The sequence below is a fragment of the Rutidosis leptorrhynchoides genome, chromosome 2 (genome assembly GCF_046630445.1).
Source record: "Rutidosis leptorrhynchoides isolate AG116_Rl617_1_P2 chromosome 2, CSIRO_AGI_Rlap_v1, whole genome shotgun sequence".
In the NCBI taxonomy this organism is placed as follows: domain Eukaryota; kingdom Viridiplantae; phylum Streptophyta; class Magnoliopsida; order Asterales; family Asteraceae; genus Rutidosis; species Rutidosis leptorrhynchoides.
Window position 1 is genome coordinate 366,338,781 of NC_092334.1, and position 21,287 is coordinate 366,360,067.

Genomic DNA, 21,287 nt, shown 5'->3' on the forward strand with positions numbered 1-21,287 from the left:
GCATGGAAGCCCCTCACATTAACCATGCAATCGCATGGAGGGTAGAGGGAGGCCAAGTCCATAAAGCTCTCACGTATTCATTTTTCTGATTCATTTTCTCTTCTATCTCTCTCGTATCCTCTCTATATTTATATATATTATTATTATTATTATTATTATTAATATTATTATTAAGATTAGTAATCTTATTATTATTAGTATTATTATTATCAAGAGGGATATTATTAGTATTATACATAAAATACTATGACAAGGTTCTGCCCGCGTGATTTCAAAATGAGTTTTTCGAGTAGGATAGGGCTAAGGAAACTATGGGTTATAGCTATGGAGGTGATGAGTATGGTTCATGGGTATGCTCGTGAGGTCAATCTAGTGTTTATCATCTCCGTTGCGTCTATGTACCTTTCCTGCAATATTGAATCGCAATATTGATACGTAAGCGCTCATAATTTAACTTTTACATACTAATAGTGTATCCCTGACTAGTGCTCGAGTATATAGGATTATGTTGAATCCTGAATTAGTTATATATGCGGCTGAGATAAGGTATAAGATATGCATGTCATTGGAAAGCTAGCGAAAAATTAAGAACTTTTCCTTTAGATATCGAATGGTTTTGATGAACGGATTTGAAGTTATAGTCAATCGAATTTTTGTATTATTATTAAAAATGATTATTATTATCGTCGTTATTATCGTCGTTCTAGTTTTATCTTATTATTAATATTATTATTATTATCTTTATCAATAAAAGGTTTTATCATTATAAATTGTTTTTTTTATTATTATTGCTATCGATAAATTTATAATTAGTATTATTATTATCTAATTATTATTATTATTATTATTATCATTATTATCATTATTATTATTATTATTATTATTATTATTATTATTATTATTATTATTATTATTATTATTATTATTATTATTATTATTATTATTATCGTTATTATTATTATCAATGTTATTTTATCAAATAAATATGTAATACAAAGATATTTTTCTACGTGTAATATAATTATGTTAATACTACCTATCATATTATATTAAATGAACTTTTTAAATTTTATTACTTAAGATATATAAAAGTATATTTTTATTATATAAATTTTAATAATAAATGAATTATATTATTTACTCTAATAAAATCTTTTAAAAATATTTAAAAATATAAAACGACAATATTTAAACTATATAATAATCATGTATAAATTTTGGAAATCAATTTGAGTTAAATTGACTTTTGTTGACTTTTGCATACTAGACTCGAGCATTAGGATTGTGGTACACTATGACCTAACCTAAATTGCTATACAAATATTGACTAACATGTAAATATATATACTTAATTTAGGTTCGTGAATCTGAGGCCAACCTTGCACTTCTTCAATGATGACATATGTATTTTTACTACAAAATACAGTATTGTGAGTTTCATTTGCTCCCTTTTTAAATGCTTTTGCAATATATATTTTTGGGACTGAGAATACATGCGCTTTTATAACTGTTTTACGAAATAGGCACAAGTACTTAAAACTACATTCTATGGCTGGATTATTAAACCGAATATGCCCCTTTTTAGTCTGGTAATCTAAGAATTAGGGAACAGACACCCTAATTGACGCGAATCCTAAAGATAGATCTATTGGGCCCAACAAGCCCCATCCAAAGTACCGGATGCTTTAGTACTTTGAATTTATCATGTCCGAAGGGAGTCCCGGAATGATGGGGATATTCTATATGCATCTTTTTTAGGTCGGTTACCAGGTGTTCACCATATGAATGATTTTTGTCTCTATGCATGGGACGTATATTTATGAGAACTGGAAATAAAATTCTTGTGGTCTATTAAAATGATGAAAATGAATGATTATGATAAACTAATGAACTCACCAACCTTTTGGTGGACACTTTAAAGCATGTTTATTCTCATGTGTTAAAGAAATCTTTCGCTGTGCATTTATTCATTTTAGAGATATTACTTGGAGTCTTTCATGGCATATTTCGAAGAACGTTGTGACAACCCGGAAATTTTTGACCAAATTTAAACTTAATCTTTATATTATTATTACAATATATATATATATATATATATATATATATATATATATATATATATATATATATATATATATATATATATATATATATATATATAAAGTATATTAAAAATAAATATTAATTGATTGTAATACTCGTCAAATGTTCCGATTGATATTAAGCCAGTTAAATTCAAACTTATGTGATTTTAAAATAAACGGTGATCCGAAAATGAGCTATATAAATTTTAGGCTTATTTAAAAATATATTTAGAAGCTAATTACTAAATTTCAACACTTTTCATATTTTACCCAGAATCGAGAGGGACAGTTGATGTAATTTTTATTTAATGAATTAATGATCGAATTTTATACCATAATGACCAAAATAAATAAATATAGCTAAATTAAAAATATGGGATTTTTCTAAACACTTTTACCCGCCGCTAAATCATCAGCGGAGCAAGATATATCAGCACGGATATAATCGTCGGTAGAAACCAGCAAAATGGTGAATGGTTTTTTCTTGTTACACGTTTTTTTTATAATTTTATATTATTATAATTATTATTATGAAATATTAGATATTGATATTGATATATTATATACTATATTTGCATTCATGCAAATTGATCACTAATACCGTCAGTTGGATATAACCAATAAACATTCACGACGAGACAACTTGTTTACTTTTTCTCTTTTCTTCTTGCAAGTGGAATAAGATAGATATATTATTATGTTTACTATTTTTGTTCCTTTTTAGCATCCTACACATACATCCATCTATATCATGATCAATAACATGATTTTTAATTTTTTTTTTGTTTTGTCTCCTTCGTAAACCAAACCCAAGTTTATGCATGTGGGATCACTTATTATCAATTAACATACACATGCATGTATTTACTTATATATATATATATATATATATATATATATATATATATATATATATATATATATATATATATATATATATATATATATATATATATATATATATATATATATATATATATATATATATATATATATATTACCTCTTCAAATTTTTCTCCTACATCGAATACAAGATCATCATTATCTTAGTCAATCCTTTCTATTACTATTTTCCTTTTGTATCATTTTGAAACACAAACCTAACTAATAATCACCTATCGAGAACCATCACCACAACCTCTATTCGATACCACCTTCCTCGATCAACCTACTTCTATTATTCGATTACCTTTTGTTTTGTTAACCGAGACATCCAACAAGGCCATCACCCACATCTTCCTCATAAACAAACCACAAACCAAACTATCGAACTTGCTGAGATTTCTTGTTTCGGATCTTGTTCAAAAAAGTACACATCACCTTTATTGCTTTACTAACCCAACGATCACAATATCACCACCTTAAACCCATCAAACATCACCACTTGCCATCTTCAATAATCACCACCTTCGGACCACCTTAACCACCATCCTAACGCCACCACTTACAATATGTATTTTGAGAACAAGTAGTGTTTCTATATATCTCCCTCACTTACACGTCTAGTGCAGTATAGAAATGAAATTAGAGATTGAGGGTGAATGTATTATATTTTGTAAACTAATAAGAACCATACAATAGTATGGAAGATAAGAGTTTTATATTCTCCCTTTAGTTTACATGTAGTGGAAGACATAAATTAAAGGCATTAGGTGATGGTGATACACATGATTTCATGATAAGTGGTGAAGAAGAATGTTTCAGTGATAATATAATGATGTCGATGATGAGATTATAATGATGATGCTTATTGATAATGGAAGATGATGTGGTGATGACAATATGATGATGAATGTTGTATTGATATATGCTAGCAAACGGTATCTTCTGTTTCCACTAAGTCCATACGAAGTGGACTTCAAATAATTGGATTCTTTTATAATTAAATGGGCTAATGTTCTTGGGTTGGGCTCCTTTAAACTTAATTAGACTGTCTTCATGGTTGCTGTACGAAACCTGCAACAAACGAAACCAACATGATGATAATGATGATGATGATAACGAGTCATGGATAATGATGATACGGGTCGTTATAATTTCTATTGGTATGTTCTTGTTACGCACTTTCTGATTCTATGACGATTAGAAAAGCCAAGGACTAAACAACCTTTTTATAAAGGGCCTCGCTATTTCAGTTTCTAATTCAAACCCGCTATTTTTTTTTCTCTCGATCAATACTTCTGTTTCTGCCTTGCTGTAAATGGTCGCTGCCACAACAGCTTTATAGCTGCAGATCATCACCATCATTCACCATTATAATTCAGCTCTACGGTTGCTATACTCGTGTTATTGCTGTTGTTATTTTATGTTACTCCTGCAACTGAAATTTTCTCTTTTTATTCTAATCTATTCAAATCACACACACCCTCTTGTATTACGGTTTGGTTTCCTTCTTTATCAATCCTATATTTGGTCGATAATTACCTGAAATCCTTCGAGGACCCTTGTGACTGTATCTGTTCATTCAAAGTTATTGTTGTTAACCGAGAGCAAACCCACACAACAACTTAATTTCGACTGCTATTGATGTTATTTGCTATTCGTGGCTACCAATTTTCCTGTTTCGGTTTCTGCATTCTGTTTTCTCTTTCAAGTCGACACAAGAGCACTATCAATTAAATCTATAGGCTGCTCACTTTATTGTTTTCCTGTTACACCGACACCTTTTTCTTCTTTCCCTTTCCTTTATTAAACGGGCCATTTAAAAGATATTCACAGAAATGGGATTAATTATCACTTGGGCTGAATATCTCAGTTATAGAAGTGTTGGGTCGTGTACGATTTTTCTGTTGGGCCGAGTTAACACAAAATTTCGTTGGGCTTAAAAAAGGAAAATACGGGTTAATTAAATATAGAGTGTGGTTTAATTCAGAAATGCAGTTGCACTGTAGTGGTTAGAAGGGGTGTTGATTGGCGAGAGGTCTTGGGTTCGAGTCCGGGCAGTGGCGTTTTATTTTACAAGCTCCTTTCTTCAAAGGTTGTACTCTTTTATTATTATTATTATTATTATTATTATTATTATTATTATTATTATTATTATTATTATTATTATTATTATTATTATTATTATTATTATTATTATTAGAAAAATTATCATTTATAATAACATATAACTATTATTTTAACAAAGAAATAATATTTTTATAAAAATATAGTAAAACATATAACCTAACTACATTGATATTTTATATTAAGTATTTATAAAATAAATATAGTTAATTAATTAATGAAACATATAATTTATTAAAATAACAAATATATCATTAACAATAATAGTATATAAATTTGTTCGATTACAATGTGTTAATATATATAATTAATATAGGTTCGTGAATCCAAGGCCAATCCTACATTGTTCAGTCGAATGAATATTTTTACTACAAAATATCGTATTGTGAGTTCATTTGATTCCCTTTTACTCTTTACATTTTTGGGCTGAGAATACATGCGCTGCTTTATAACTGATTTACAACTGTTTTATTAAATGCTTTTGCAAACTATATTTTTGGACTGAGATTACATGAGATGCTTTTATAAATGTTTGACGAGATAGACACAAGAAAAACATTCCTTGAATGAAGTATTATGCAGACTGAAGTTCTGTGGATTATTGTTGAATTAGTTGGATGTTCTAATTGCCACTAATTGATGTGAATATTTCCCCTTGATTATTATTGCTTGGTAACCTAAGAATTAGAATCGCGTATGGCCCTAATTCACACTAATCCTAAAGGTAGCTATCGGGTTTAACACCCCCACCCAGAATGTTCACTAGACGGAAGAGCTAATGGGCGTGGTGTTTAGTACTTCGAGGTTTATATATTTATACAGATGAGATGTTCTGTTTTAGGGATATTATTGATGCGCATTATATGTTAAGGTCGGTTACCAAGCTAAGCAAAGAAAAGCGAATGTTATGTATTGAAAGAATGATTTTATACACAGGTTATGTGTATGTTATTTTGTACACGAGATATGTGTACGGTTACTAAGATTTATGAAAAATGGCTTCGTACACGAGATAGGTGTACTGTATTTAAATCTTGTGGTCTATCAAAATGATGAATTTTATTGCTTATGATAAACCTATGAACTCACCAACCTTTTGGTTAACACTTTTAAAACATGTTTATTCTCAGGTATGAAAGAAATCTTTCGCTGTGCATTTGCTCATTTTAAAGATATTACATGGAGTCGTTCATGGCATATAGAAGTCAGAACCTCGTAATGGGACCATCTGTTGAAGACTTCATCCAGGTGGATTAGGACGGGTCACTACAGGTGGTATCAGAGCGGTGGTCTTAGCGAACCAGGTCTTGCATTAGTATGTGTAACTGATAGTTGTTTAGATGCATTAGTGGGTCTGGGCTTCGACCGTGTCTGCATGTCAAAAGTTTTGCTTATCACTTCGTGTCGAAAATTACTTGCTTATCATCCTTAAGTCTAGACACATCTTAATGCCTCTATTGCATAGATAGTGTGTAGATAAATTCGTATCTTAGCGTATCTGTTACTGTAAACTTTGCCTGACAGCTTCCGAAAATTCCTCCGTAATCAAAGGGATCTTCTGTACTATATATAGGTATTCTATGTAATTAGAATATCATCCAATATCTAAAAATTATTTCATATCGAAGACCCTTTATCTAACCGTACAAGATGGAACTCGCAACTAGTTCAAATTCCTCGGAATCCGACAGCTATTCCGATATGGATTTCCACTCGCGCTCCAAAAGAAGTGTAACCGAAATGGATCAACCAATCAGCCATCATCAATTCTGGATGAATTGGGGCTGAGTTCGTAGTCGACTAAATCAATGGAGATGAGAAGAAGGTGATCCCTTCCATCAACCAAATTTCCCTCTTGGTAAAGAACCTGAAGCACTTACCGGCAAACCTATCCGAAACTCCATTTTCACCCTCATCTACAGAATATCTCGCCATGATTATATAATCTCACAAATTCTAAACCTTATTCATCTGCTCGTTCTGACCGACAATCATCTTGGAGTAATGGAAGAAGTCAACGAGTTTCGCGCTCGAGTAATCAATTTGAAAAACATGGTGTAAAACTTACCAGCTTCAGCAACATCACCAGCACCACCAGTACCACCAACAACCTAAGTTTCAACATCACACGCCTCAACATCTCATTCTATACCTCGAGTATAATCTTCATTCTACATCTTGTTATACATCGATTATCTTCGTTCTACGTACCGCTCTATCTCATTTATCTTCGTTCGATATGGCGATTATGTAATCTCTAATGTTTTAGAGATTATATACTCTAGTTCTAACAGTAAATCAAATGAGATTAATATCATATTAACTCATTAAATCCATGATTACATCTAAAGAAAATATATATCTAGGTATATTTTCATAAAAATTGTAATTAAAAATTCTTTTGTACAAACTGTTAATGGTGAAAATATTTTAACGGGTAGGTAATACCCGAGGAAAATTTAGATCTCACATTAACAGTTGCACTTTACATCCTTCAGTTCCGATTCAACAGTTATATACTATCCTACTTACAACCATAGATATACGTATTCGTTCACCAAAGAATAACCATTATCATTCCAATTCAATTTTATATACAAGTTTCTGCCGATCAAAAATCCAAGTCAAGATTTGACAAGTGGCATAATGAAGAAAATAATGAATAAACTAAAATTGATTAGTAACCAATTAATTAACTAAGTAAAATTTTCTTCATCATCTTCGGATCTTAAATATTTTAAATTCTAAGATTATATATGGGACTACTAATATTGGACTACTAACCTTAGACAATTAAAAAGTGTTAAAAGAGTAGGAAATATTAATTATAACATTTTGACTTAAAATATCATTAATAAGTTACATCTACTACAATTAAATAATTCCTCAAGGTTGCCACTTGATTTCATCTTAAACATCCTTTGTTTCTTGACAATTACAATCAGCGTTTAATCATCTAAAAACACAATTATCTTGAAACCACCTTGGATTGATAAACAATGATTCAGATATGGTAGCTTTAAATGCAGAGGAAACAGAAAAATTGTAGATGGTCTAAATGGCCAAAGTTTGATAATAAAGAATGGAATGTTGGGAACGCTAGATAGAAAATTTGGTACTGAAAAACGGATTTAGCTAACCATGAAGGAAACCAAGGACAAATACAAGGACCAAACCTTATATTCAAAGAATCCAGGTAATTCTGGATCCGATGAAATCTTTAGAGAATATCTTGCTCCGTACCCATATTAAATCTTGTGAAAAATCTTTCTTCATCAACCTTCGATCTTTGAAATTCTGAAAATATCATCATAAATATCATCGATATTTCTGAGGATATTTTCATAACTCTTCTTATCCGAAATTAGTTATCTCTTCATGCTATCTGTATTACATCATAAAGAAAACTGTTTTAGTTTCTCTATTCAAGTTTTAAATTATGAATGAATTCTGAAGAAGTGTTGGAAATTGAAGCATGAGTTAATATAATATAATGCGCTTGGCCAACGTAATTATATTACAGTAAGTCATGCTGAAAGTTCTAATGAGACATGATGATTCACAGTTCATACCGTCATCATGTGTCATGTTACATGACTCGTTCATTTTACTTCACCTCTGAACTTATCAAGAAAATATATTCTTGATAGTTCCATCCTCAGTAATTCTGGTAATGTAACAAATCAAATCGTGAGATTTCATTCCTTCCTGTTTAGGACATTATGATCAATCGAAAAATCTATATCTACGAATTCTGGACCAGTATTCGCTTGATTTAAAGTCGGGAAAAGAAACAAGAACATGGAGCTCCGAAATAAAAAAGGAAATATAAAGCCAATCACAAACACAGAAATTAAAAACTGTGTATATCAATGCGTATAGCAATATAAAGACATGGAAGAATGAGAAATACAATAATTCCTAGAGCATAGTAGATGTAAACAAATTCCTCTGGCGGTAGTTGAAAAAGAAGAGTGATTGATACGATAATCAAGAAAATATCAAGGATTAGAATTGGATTAAGCATTTTCAAAATCTCTTGAAAGTATGAACTAAGAAAGAAGGTATTGGAATGATGAAAATAATGAAACGGGAGAGATTAATTTATAGTGAAAATATCTGACAGAACAATCGAGGCAGATTACCGTGTTTAATTAAAGAGATCTTAAATTCCATAAATCTCGAAGAAACAGATCTTATAGATTTCCAAAATTTTCTTTTAAATCCCTTAAATTCCAGAATTCAACCAAGACAACGTCAAAAGATTTGACGCACCTTATTTTCCAAAATTCAACAGTGACTACGTCAAAAGACAAGACAAATATTTATTTTTCTCATTTCACTCTTTTGTGATAGCTTCACTCGCACTCTTCGAGTAATCGAATTGTTTTATCCATATTACCCAATGATGATATACTCTATTTATTAACTCTTATTCATCATGAAAACATTCTTATTGTTAGCCATGATGATCTCTATCAAATTTCGGGACGAAATTTCTTTAACGGGTAGGTACTGTGACGACCCGAAATTTTTTGACCAAATTTAAACTTTATCTTTAAATGATTTCGACACGATAAGCAAAGTCTGTTAGGTTGAGTCTTAAAATTTTTGAACTGTTTCATATATCCATTTGACCTTCGACTGTTCTCGACGATTCACGAACAATTACTTGAAAATAAATATGTATATATTCATATATATATATATATATATATATATATATATATATATATATATATTCATATATTTAAATATGTATATATTCATATATATATATATATATATATATATATATATATATATATATATATATATATATATATATATAATAACTTGAAATATAATTCAATATATTATATGTTGTTAAAATTAACTATGTAAAATAAAACAAAAAAATAAAATAAAATATGATATTATTATTACAATAAATAAATATATATATATATATATATATATATATATATATATATATATATATATATATATATATATAAATATATAAATATATAAAGTATATTAAAAATAAATATTAATTGATTGTAATACTCGTTAAATGTTTCGATTGATATTAAGCCAGTTAAATTCAAACTTATGTGATTTTAAAATAAATGGTGATCCGAAAATGAGCTATATAAATTTTAGGCTTATTTAAAAATATATTTAGAAGCTAATTACTAAATTTCAACAATTTTCATATTTTACCCAGAATCGAGAGGGACAGTTGATGTAATTTTTATTTAATGAATTAATGATCGAATTTTATACCATAATGACCAAAATAAATAAATATAGTTAAATTAAAAATATGGGATTTTTCTGAACACTTTTATCCGCCGCTAAATCATCAGCGGAGCAAGATCAGCACGGATATAATCGTCGGTAGAAACCAACAAAATGGTGAATGGATTTTCTTATTACACGTTTTCTTTATAATTTTATATTATTATTATTATTATAATGAATATTAGATATTGATATTGATATATTATATACTATATTTGCATTCATGCAAATTGATCACTAATACCGTCGGTAGGATATAACCAATAAACATTCACGAGGAGACAACTTGTTTACTTTTTCTCTTTTCTTCTTGCAAGTGGAATAAGCTAGATATATAATTATGTTTACTGTTTTTGTTCCTTTTTAGCATCCTATACATACATCCATCCATCCATATCATGATCAATAACATGATTATTTTTTTTTGTCTCCTTCGTAAACCAAACCCAAGTTTATGCATGTGGGATCACTTATTATCAATTAACATACACATGCATGTATTTACTTATATATATATATATATATATATATATATATATATATATATATATATATATATATATATATATATATATATATATATATATATATATATATATTACCTCTTCAAATTTTTCTCCTACATCGAATACAAGATCATCATTATCTTAGTCAATCCTTTCTATCACTATTTTCCTTTTGTATCATTTTGAAACACAAACCCAACTAATAATCACCTATCGAGAACCATCACCACAACCTCTATTCGATACCACCTTCCTCGATCAACCTACTTCTATTATTCGATTACCTTTTGTTTTGTTAACCGAGACAACCAACAAGACCATCACCCACATCTTCCTCATAACTAAACCACAAACCAAACTATCGAACTTGCTGAGATTTCTTGTTTCGGATCTTGTTCAAACAAGTACACATCACCTTTATTGCTTTGCTAACCCAATGATCACAATATCACCACCTTAAACCCATCAAACATCACCACTTGCCATCTTCAATAATCACCACCTTCGGACCACCTTAACCACCATCCTAACGCCACCACCACCTCCTGACAACCGTCTGCCATCACCGGTTACCCTCACCACCCTAGCCTATCTTTGCGTTTGATTTGTTACAATATTCAAGTACACGACTATCTTGTAAAGATTTGGCTACGTTGGTGTTTAAATAATTTGTGACAACCCGAAAATTTTCGACCAAATTTAAATTTAATCTTAATATGATTTCGACACGATAAGCAAAGTCTGTAACATTGAGTCTCAAAATTTTGAACTGTTTTAATATATTCATTTAACCATTGACTACTCTCGATGATTCACGAACTATTGTCTGTAAATAAATATGTAAATATATTTATATAAATATAAATAAAGGTGTATATATAATATTTTGCATAAATGCACTTTAATTAATTAGAATTAAAAATTTAAAATTTATAACAGAATAATTAAGTACAATTAAAGTGAACATGCATATGATATTATTATGAAACTATATATAGATATATATATATATATATATATATATATATATATATATATATATATATATATATATATATATATATATATATATGATTCCTATTAATAATTGGTATTATATTGTAATATATATAAAATATATAAATATTCAATATCTAATAAATGTTGTCATAGGATATATAATATAATTATTAATTATTACATAGTTAATAAGATATAAATTCTACATATTAAATATAATTACAAGTTAAAATATAAAAGTTATACTAATAACTTTACTTCATTATAAATGTTAATATTAATAATTGTATTATTATAGAAAATATATAAAATTTGAAAAGTATAAGTTATTATGTTATTATTATTATTATTATTATCATTAATATCATTATAACTAATATTATTTTAGTATCATTAATAAGATTATTATTATTATTTAGAAATTAAATTTATTTAAATTATCATTCTTGTTAATATTATCATATTATTATCTTTATCAATAAGATCATTATTATTAAAAACATTTTGTCATGTTTTTAGTACATAAGGGTTAATATTATTATTAGTATTATTAATTATTAGTAGTATTAATATATTTATAATTGTCATTATCAAATATTAAGAATTTGATATATATACATATAATGAGATATATAAATTCAGATATATATATATATATATATATATATATATATATATATATATATATATATATATATATATAATATAGTTATATATATGTATATATAAATATATATATAAATACTGATAAATACATAGATATACATAAAAATAAATACGTATTATAAGTTATAAGAATCCAAATCAGTTACAAATCATTATTAAACTGTATTTGATTTACAATTACTGTTGTTAATCGTTGAAATTGAATTCAAAACCATCCAAAATCTGTTATCAGTCTTTTCTCCTTTTTATGTTTTTTTATTTATTTATGATTCTGATAATGAAAGTGTCGACTGAATTTGCTATAAAACAAGTGAATTATTCAGAGTATTTACCACACTCAATCAACTGCACATCCTCTATATTAATTATCACTTCATCTGTTTTAATTGATTAAATTCTTTAAACCGAAAAAAAAAGATTGAACACAGCACGATACCCCTGCTTTAAACTCAAAATTTAAACACCTCGAATTTGAATGAAATATCAAAACGTAATAACGCAGAAGTGTTAGAAATCTTTTACTCAATCTTGCTGTAAAGTCTTACGATCCAATTTTCCAAAACAAGATTGAATTTGTGAGTCAAAGTTGATTTTTCAAAAGTCAATCTGGATGTTCATCGCGAAATTTGAACTTATGTTGATGTTTTATGTTAAATTGATTGTCCAGGAAGTTTCCATGAGAGGTTTAGAAAATATTTCATGTAGGATACATGAGTTAAAACGTTTGAGAAATCGATTTTGATGTTTGAGTTTATTGTTGTTCTTTGCAAACTATTTTTTTCTGTTATTTTTTGTTTTTGTTTTTGTTTGACTGTTAAATAAAAACTCCACCTCAGGTCAATTATAATTTAAAAATCAAGTCTTAATTCTAATTAGCAAATCGCGATTGGGATTGTTTTTGAGACTTGGCCGATTAGAGAAGGTGAAGAAATAGGATTATAGAATTAAAGGGTTAAATAAAATTTGCAGCGAGTTTAATCAGATAAATTGAGATAGCGTGATGGTTAGGTGTTGGTGCGAGTGAACGGGAGGTCTTGGGTTCGAGCCCGGTTCGGGACATTTTTTTTAAAAGGCATTTTGAGGTAGTTTTAATTTCAAAAATTTTATTATTATTATTATTATTATATTATTATTATTATTATTATTATTGTTATTAATATATTAATCAAAGTTATTACTACCATTAAAATTATGATTAATGTTATCATCAATAAAGTTAAATATTGATATCATTATTATTAGTATTTTAAAAGTATTATTATTATTATAATTATTATTAATATTATCATTATAATTATTATTATTATTATTAGTATCCTCATTTAGAATATTATTAGTTGTATTATTATAAATAAAAAAACAATATTATTTTTATTATTATTATTATTATAAATATCATTATTGCTAAAATTAGTATGAAAAGTATCATTTTAATAAAAGTACTATATTCATTACAATTACTATCATTATTATTAAAAATAACATTTTTTTAAAAATTATCATTTTGATAAATATTAGGATTATTATTATTATTAGTACTATTTTTAGAGACATTAATATTATTTTTATCACTATTTTTATTACTATAATTATTGTTATTATCAGTATTATTATTATTGATATTATTATTTTAATCAAACACAACTTTTATTATTATTGATATAAAAATATACTTATAGAAATATTACATATAAGTATGTATTAACCATATAAACATTTTTATATAAATATTCATATATAACAAATTAGGCATTTTTAATATAAATGTTAATCATTTTATATATATATATATATATATATATATATATATATATATATATATATATATATATATATATATATATATATATATACGCTATATGAATTTATCCAATTACAATTATGTGTATTAATAAATATACAAATGATATACGTTCGTGAATCCGAGGCCAACCCTGCATTGTTCAGTACCGTCGTAAGACTATCTTTACTACAAAATATTGTATTATGAGTTTCATTTGCTCCCTTTTTAATTGCTTTTGCAATATATATTTTTGGGCTGAGAATACATGCGCTGCTTTTATAACTGTTTGACGAAATAGACATAAGTACTTAAAATATATTCTACGTTGAGTTGTACCACCCTGCATATCTTCCCTAATAGCTTGGTAACTAATATTTACATGTTGGAGGAACATGTAAGCGCGAATCCTATTGATAGATCTATCGGGTTTGACCACCCTAACCGGGCTAATCGCTCTAGTATCGTAAACGGTTGCATAGTACTTCGTTTTTACTACACTTGGTACAGTGTAGGGAGATCTCAAAATAAAGGGAATATGCCACATTAATTGTTAAGTATGGTTACCGAAGCGCTCAACAACTTATAGAATACTTTTATACACTTGCGAGTGTACATATATTCATGAAACTGAAATCTTGTGGTCTATCAAAAATATGAATGTTATTGTTTATGATAAACCTATGAACTCACCAACCTTTTGGTTGACACTTTTAAGCAAGTTTATTCTCAGGTTTGAAAGAAATCTTTCGCTGTGCATTTGCTCATTATAAAGATATTACACGGAGTCGTTCATGGCATATTTAGGATAGTACCTTGCAATGGGACCAAATGTTGAAGACTTCGTCCAGGAGGATTAGGACGGGTTATCACATAATTCAATGAGGAAACGATAAACGACTTACAATATGTATTTAGAGAACAAGTGGTGTTTCTATATATCTCCCTCACTTACACGTCTAGTGCAGTATAGAAATGAAATTAGAGATTGAGGGTGAATGTATTATATTTTGTAAACTAATAAGAAACATACAATAGTATGGAAGATAAGAGTTTTATATTCTCCCTTTAGTTTACATGTAATGGAAGACATAAATTAAAGGCATTAGGTGATGGTGATACACGTGATTTCATGATAAATGGTGAAGAAAAATGTTTCAGTGATAATATAATGATGTCGATGATGAGATTATAATGATGATGCTTATTGATAATGGAAGATGATGTGGTGATGACAATATGATGATGAATGTTGTATTGATATATGCTAGTGTGATGACCCGAAAATTTCCGAACAAATTTAAATTTTAATCTTTATATTATTCAGACACGATAAGCAAAGTTTGTTAAGTTAAATCTCAAGAATTTTAAACTGTGTTCATACATTCATTATAACCTCGACCAAATTCCGACGATTCACGAACCGTTATATATAAATAGATATGTATATGTATATATATATTATAACTTGAGAATATTAATAAAGTATTAAACGTATAATACTTTACACGAACGTATTTGTTTCAATATGATTTTCGACGAAAAAAAATATATTAAATGATTGAATTATTAGAAACATTGAATTATGATTACAAGTCTCTGTTGAGAGGTCCACTATGATTTGAGAAAATCTATTCCTCTTAACGATATTCAGAATAATTTGTAAAGCTATTTATAAATAAAAACAAAAAGTGTCATTTACGAAAGTTAGACAAAAGTTAGTGGAGAATTGGTTTCCATAATATTCTATTAATCTATTTTCAAACGTACAAAGACGTTTTCAGTTTAAAAAGAACTTTATTATTAAAACGTATATAGCTTTTATAAATATCTAGAATCACTTTTGACAACTCATTACTTAACCAGTATAATAAATATAACGATATTTATATTTTATTTCATTAAATATATATAACGATTTAAATTAATATTATATATATTTATACGTGTATTATACATACATAGTTTTTTATACTTTTACTATACTTTAACTTTACCTTTATTTTACTTTTACTTTACTTTAACTTTAATAATTCATACTTTAATAATTCACTTTAATAATTCATACTTTAATAATTCACTTTAATAATTCATACTTTAATAATTCACTTTAATAATTCATACTTTAATAATTCACTTTAATAATTTATACTTTAATAATTCACTTTTATAATTCAAAAATCTATTATAAATAGAATTCAATAGGTTTCATTATTTCATAGAAACTTGAAAATATATTTCTCTAAACTCTCTCAATTGATATATATATATATATATATATATATATATATATATATATATATATATATATATATATATATATATATATATATATATTTGCTCTGTATTATTTCAAGATATTATTAGTATACATAAAATATTACGACGGAGTGCTGTCCGAGTGATTTCAAAATAGTTTTTTTGAATGAGTCGAAGCTAAGGAAATTATGGGTTATAGCTATGGAGGTGATGGGTATGGTTCATGGGTATGCTCGTGAGGTCAATCTAGTATTTATCATATCCGTTGCGTCTATGTACTTTCCTGCAATATTGAATCTCAATATTGATACGTTCGTGAATCCGAGGCCAACCTTGCACTTATTAAATGACGTTATATGTATTTTTACTACGAAATACAGTATTGTGAGTTTCATTTGCTCCTTTTTATATATATTTTTGGGACTGAGAATACATGCGCTGTTTTTATTAATGTTTTACGAAATAGGCACAAGTACTAAAACTAATTCTACGTGGGTTTAAACCAGAAATATACTCTTAGCTTGGTAACATTAAACTACTTGTCTATGTACGGTAGGCGCGAATCCTAAAGATAGATCTATTGGGCCTGACAAACCCCATCCTGACTATGGGATGCTTTAGTACTTCGAGGTTATTTTAAACACACCTGATCTGGTGTACTTCAGAGGGTAAAACATGAACGTTAAGGCTTGTTACTGGGTGCCTACAACTTATAGAATACTTTTATACACTTGCGAGTGTACATATATTTATAAACGGAAATCTTGTGGTCTATTAATATATTGAAATGATTGTTACGATAAACCTGTGAACTCACCAACCTTTTGGTTGACACTTTAAAGCATGTTTATTCTCAGGTATTAAAGAAATCTTCCGCTGTGCATTAGCTCATTTTAAGGATATTACTTGGAGTCATTCATGGCATATTTTGAAAGACGTTGCATTCGAGTCATTGAGTTCATCAAGATTATTATTAAGCCAATTATAGTTGGATGTATTATGAAATGGTGTGCATGCCGTCAACTTTCGTTGTAAAGAAAGTTTGTCTTTTAAAAACGAATGCAATGTTTGTAAAATGTATCAAATAGAGGTCAAATACCTCGCGATGTAATCAACTATTGTGAATCGTTTATAATGTATATGAACGGGTCCTTTCAGTTGGTATCTGAGCGGTGGTCTTAGAGAACCAGGTCTGCATTAGTGTGTCTAACTGATAGTCGTTAGGATGCATTAGTGAGTCTGGACTTCGACCGTGTCTGCATTTCAAAAGTTTTGCTCATCATTCTTGTCTTAAATTACCTACTTATCATTCTTAGTCTAGACACATATTATTGCATTGATTGCATGAATAGTGTATAGACAAAATTCATATCTTAGCGTATCTGCTAATTCATATCTTAGCGTATCTGTTACTGTAAACTTTGCCTGACATATTCTGTAAATTCCTCCGTAATCTACGAAACCTTTTGCTCTATATAATTAGAATACCACCCGATAGCCGGAAAATCATTTCATATCGAAAAATTCTTTATTCAATCGTACGAAATGGAATTCGTCATTAGTTCAAGTCCCTCGGATTCCGAAATGGAATCCCACTCAAGTTCCGAAAGCAGTGTGACCGGAATGGATCAACCAATTAGTCATTATCTATTCTGGATGAATTGGGGATGGGTTCGTAGCCTCCTTAATCATTGGAGACAAGAAGAAGGTGATCCCTTCCATCTACCACATTGCCCTCTTGGCGAAGAACCTGAAGCACTTACCGACGAACCTATCCGAAACACCATTTTCTCTCTTATTTCTAGAGTATCTCGTCACGATTACATACTACACCAAATTCTAGATTTTATTTATCCGCTCGTCCGAACCGACAATCACCCCGATGTAATAGAAGAAGTCAACGAGCTTCACGCTCGGGTAGTGGCTTTGGAGAATATGGTGCAAAGGTTACAAACACCAGCAGCAGCACCAGCAGCATAAACAGCACCACCATCAGCAACACCAACAGTACCATCACCACCACCAACAACAACATCCACATCCCACACCGCAACATCACAATATGAATCTCAAACATCAACGTCATACACCCTGTAAATATCCAGGAATATCAACAACAACAAACGATGAAGTATTAATTCATAAACTTCATTGAAGAGATATCTCTGCGGCAGTTATGTAATCTCCAAAATCTTAGAGATTATTTAATTCTGACCGTAAATCGGATGAGTGAACGGAGATGGTAGAGTAGAAACTTTGATCGAAAATGGTGTACGATTTACAAGCTAGAATTGTTTTACCAACAACATCAACAGGACCGTAGCATCATCAACACAGTCAGTGCCGTCAGTATCGTCAGAATCAATAGCACCTGTAACATCACAAACTCTGTCAGTTCAAGAATCATTGTGGACATCATTACGAATCAACAACAAATATATTGTATCAACGAGTTATGAAGTATTAACTCATTTCCAATCGAAAGATTTATATGTATATTTTATATGTATAAATTTTTAAACCATAATAAATCTTCCCGTACTAAGCTATTATGTGTGAATCTTAACTACTCAGTTAATTCATATTACAAATATGCAATGATGTACGTCCTTCGTCCGCAACTTAACCATCGTTAATTACAATCTCTGTCTCAATTCAATAAAAAATCCAATTTATAATAAATCAAGTGTATTATTCGAATATATGTTTGATTTTACGCTTTCATCATCGATGTACTCGAAACTTTTCAAATAACATCATTCGTACCTTGCGAAGTTCACAAGAATTTCACGAAAACCAACAAATAACAAAGTAATGATTCATAATTTCAATATTATTGAAGAAATACTTATGCAATTTATAAAGTTTTAGGGATTACTCAATTCTAGTTCCAACCATAAAACAAATGAGTTTAATTTAATATTAACTCATTAAATCTATATTACATCTAAAGAAAATATACACATATATTTTCATAAAGACTGTAATAAACTTCTTTTGTACAAAATATTAATTGTGAAATTTTTTTAACGGGTAGGTAATACCCGAGAGATATATAAATTCACAATTAATATATTACATTTTTCGAAACTGATTCAGCAATCATCAACTATACTCCCTACTTTCACAACAATATCCATTCTTTCATATAAATCAAAACAATCATACTCATTCAAATTCAATTACTTATTCTGATTTTGAAATCGCATAATTCAATTCGAAATATAACCAGTATCATCACTCTTAGATTCCTATATCTTTCAAAGCTATACTTTGACTTCAAAACTGTGTTAGAACATCATATGTATTAACGATTACAATATGTGCTCAAACCCTTCGAAATTCCTGAAGACACTTCAACTAAGGAACAATTGAGATGATGATCCAACCACATGTTACCCACAGTTATACACCTGAAAAACTCTCAAAACCCAAGTCATAGTTTGACACGTATCCGTGTTAGACCCTTTGGCATTTACTAGCTAAAATAACTTTTCAATTCCGTTTCAAAATAGACAGTTTTGTCACAGCTCCAGCAAGTCATCTTCGACTTCTCAATCAAAACAGTCTTATTATAACCTCGATAGATACGTTGCCCTTTCGCCAACGTTACCGGGGAATCGTTTATATTCACCACATTAGCAATAAACTTACCAACAACTTCATTGATCTTTGACTTTCCAAAAAAAAATCATTATAATTATCGAAACCCTATCATATACTCATTCGTACCTTATAACAAGAATTGCCATACCAATTATTGAGAATCAGCAATCAGTATTTTGAAACCTCGCAGCATGTCTACATCAATAATTACATATACACACAACGTCTACCTCCAAGACTTACATTCTTTGAATGAGAAATTTCTGAAAAACACCCTAAACTGCAAACCAGTTCTCGAAATTTTGAAAAATGCTGATGAAGCAGCAAAAACTGTAAACGACCTTAACAGTAAAAAGTTGGATGATAAAGGATAGTATATTGGCGAAGCTCAGAAAAAGAGAAGCTTTGGAACTGGAAAACGGATTGAGCAAAGTATGAATGAGGCTGTGGATAAATCACAAAGGCTGAACCTGCCTTCAAAGAATCCAAAGGATTCAGTACTTGCTGAAGTCATTAACGAATACCTTACTCCTGACTCTAAACTCTTGCGGACAATATCCTTCATCATCCTCTGATATTAGACATTCTAAGATATCATCGTATCTTTTATTATAAATATCATCCATACTTCTGAAGATATTTTTATAATTATTCTTATCTGAAATCATTTACCTCTTCGCGCTATCTGTATTATATCATAAAAGAAACTATTTTAGTTTCTAAATTCTGAAACATTCGAGTTTAAAATAGGAATATTCTTGAAGAAGTGTTAGGAGCTAAAGTGAGACGACCTGACCCAATCCATAGGGACGAATACAATAACATATGATTACATCGCGAGGTATTTGACCTCTATATGATACATTTTACAAACATTGCATTCGTTTTAAAAGACAAACTTTCATTTACATCGAAAGTTGACAGGTATGCATACCATTTCATAATATTCAAACTATAAATGACCTAATCTGTCATTTACTTAATAATAATCTCTAATGAACCTCAACGACTCGAATGCAACGTCTTTTGAAATATGGCATGAATGACTCCAAGTAATATCTTTAAAATGAGCTAATGCACAGCGGAAGATTT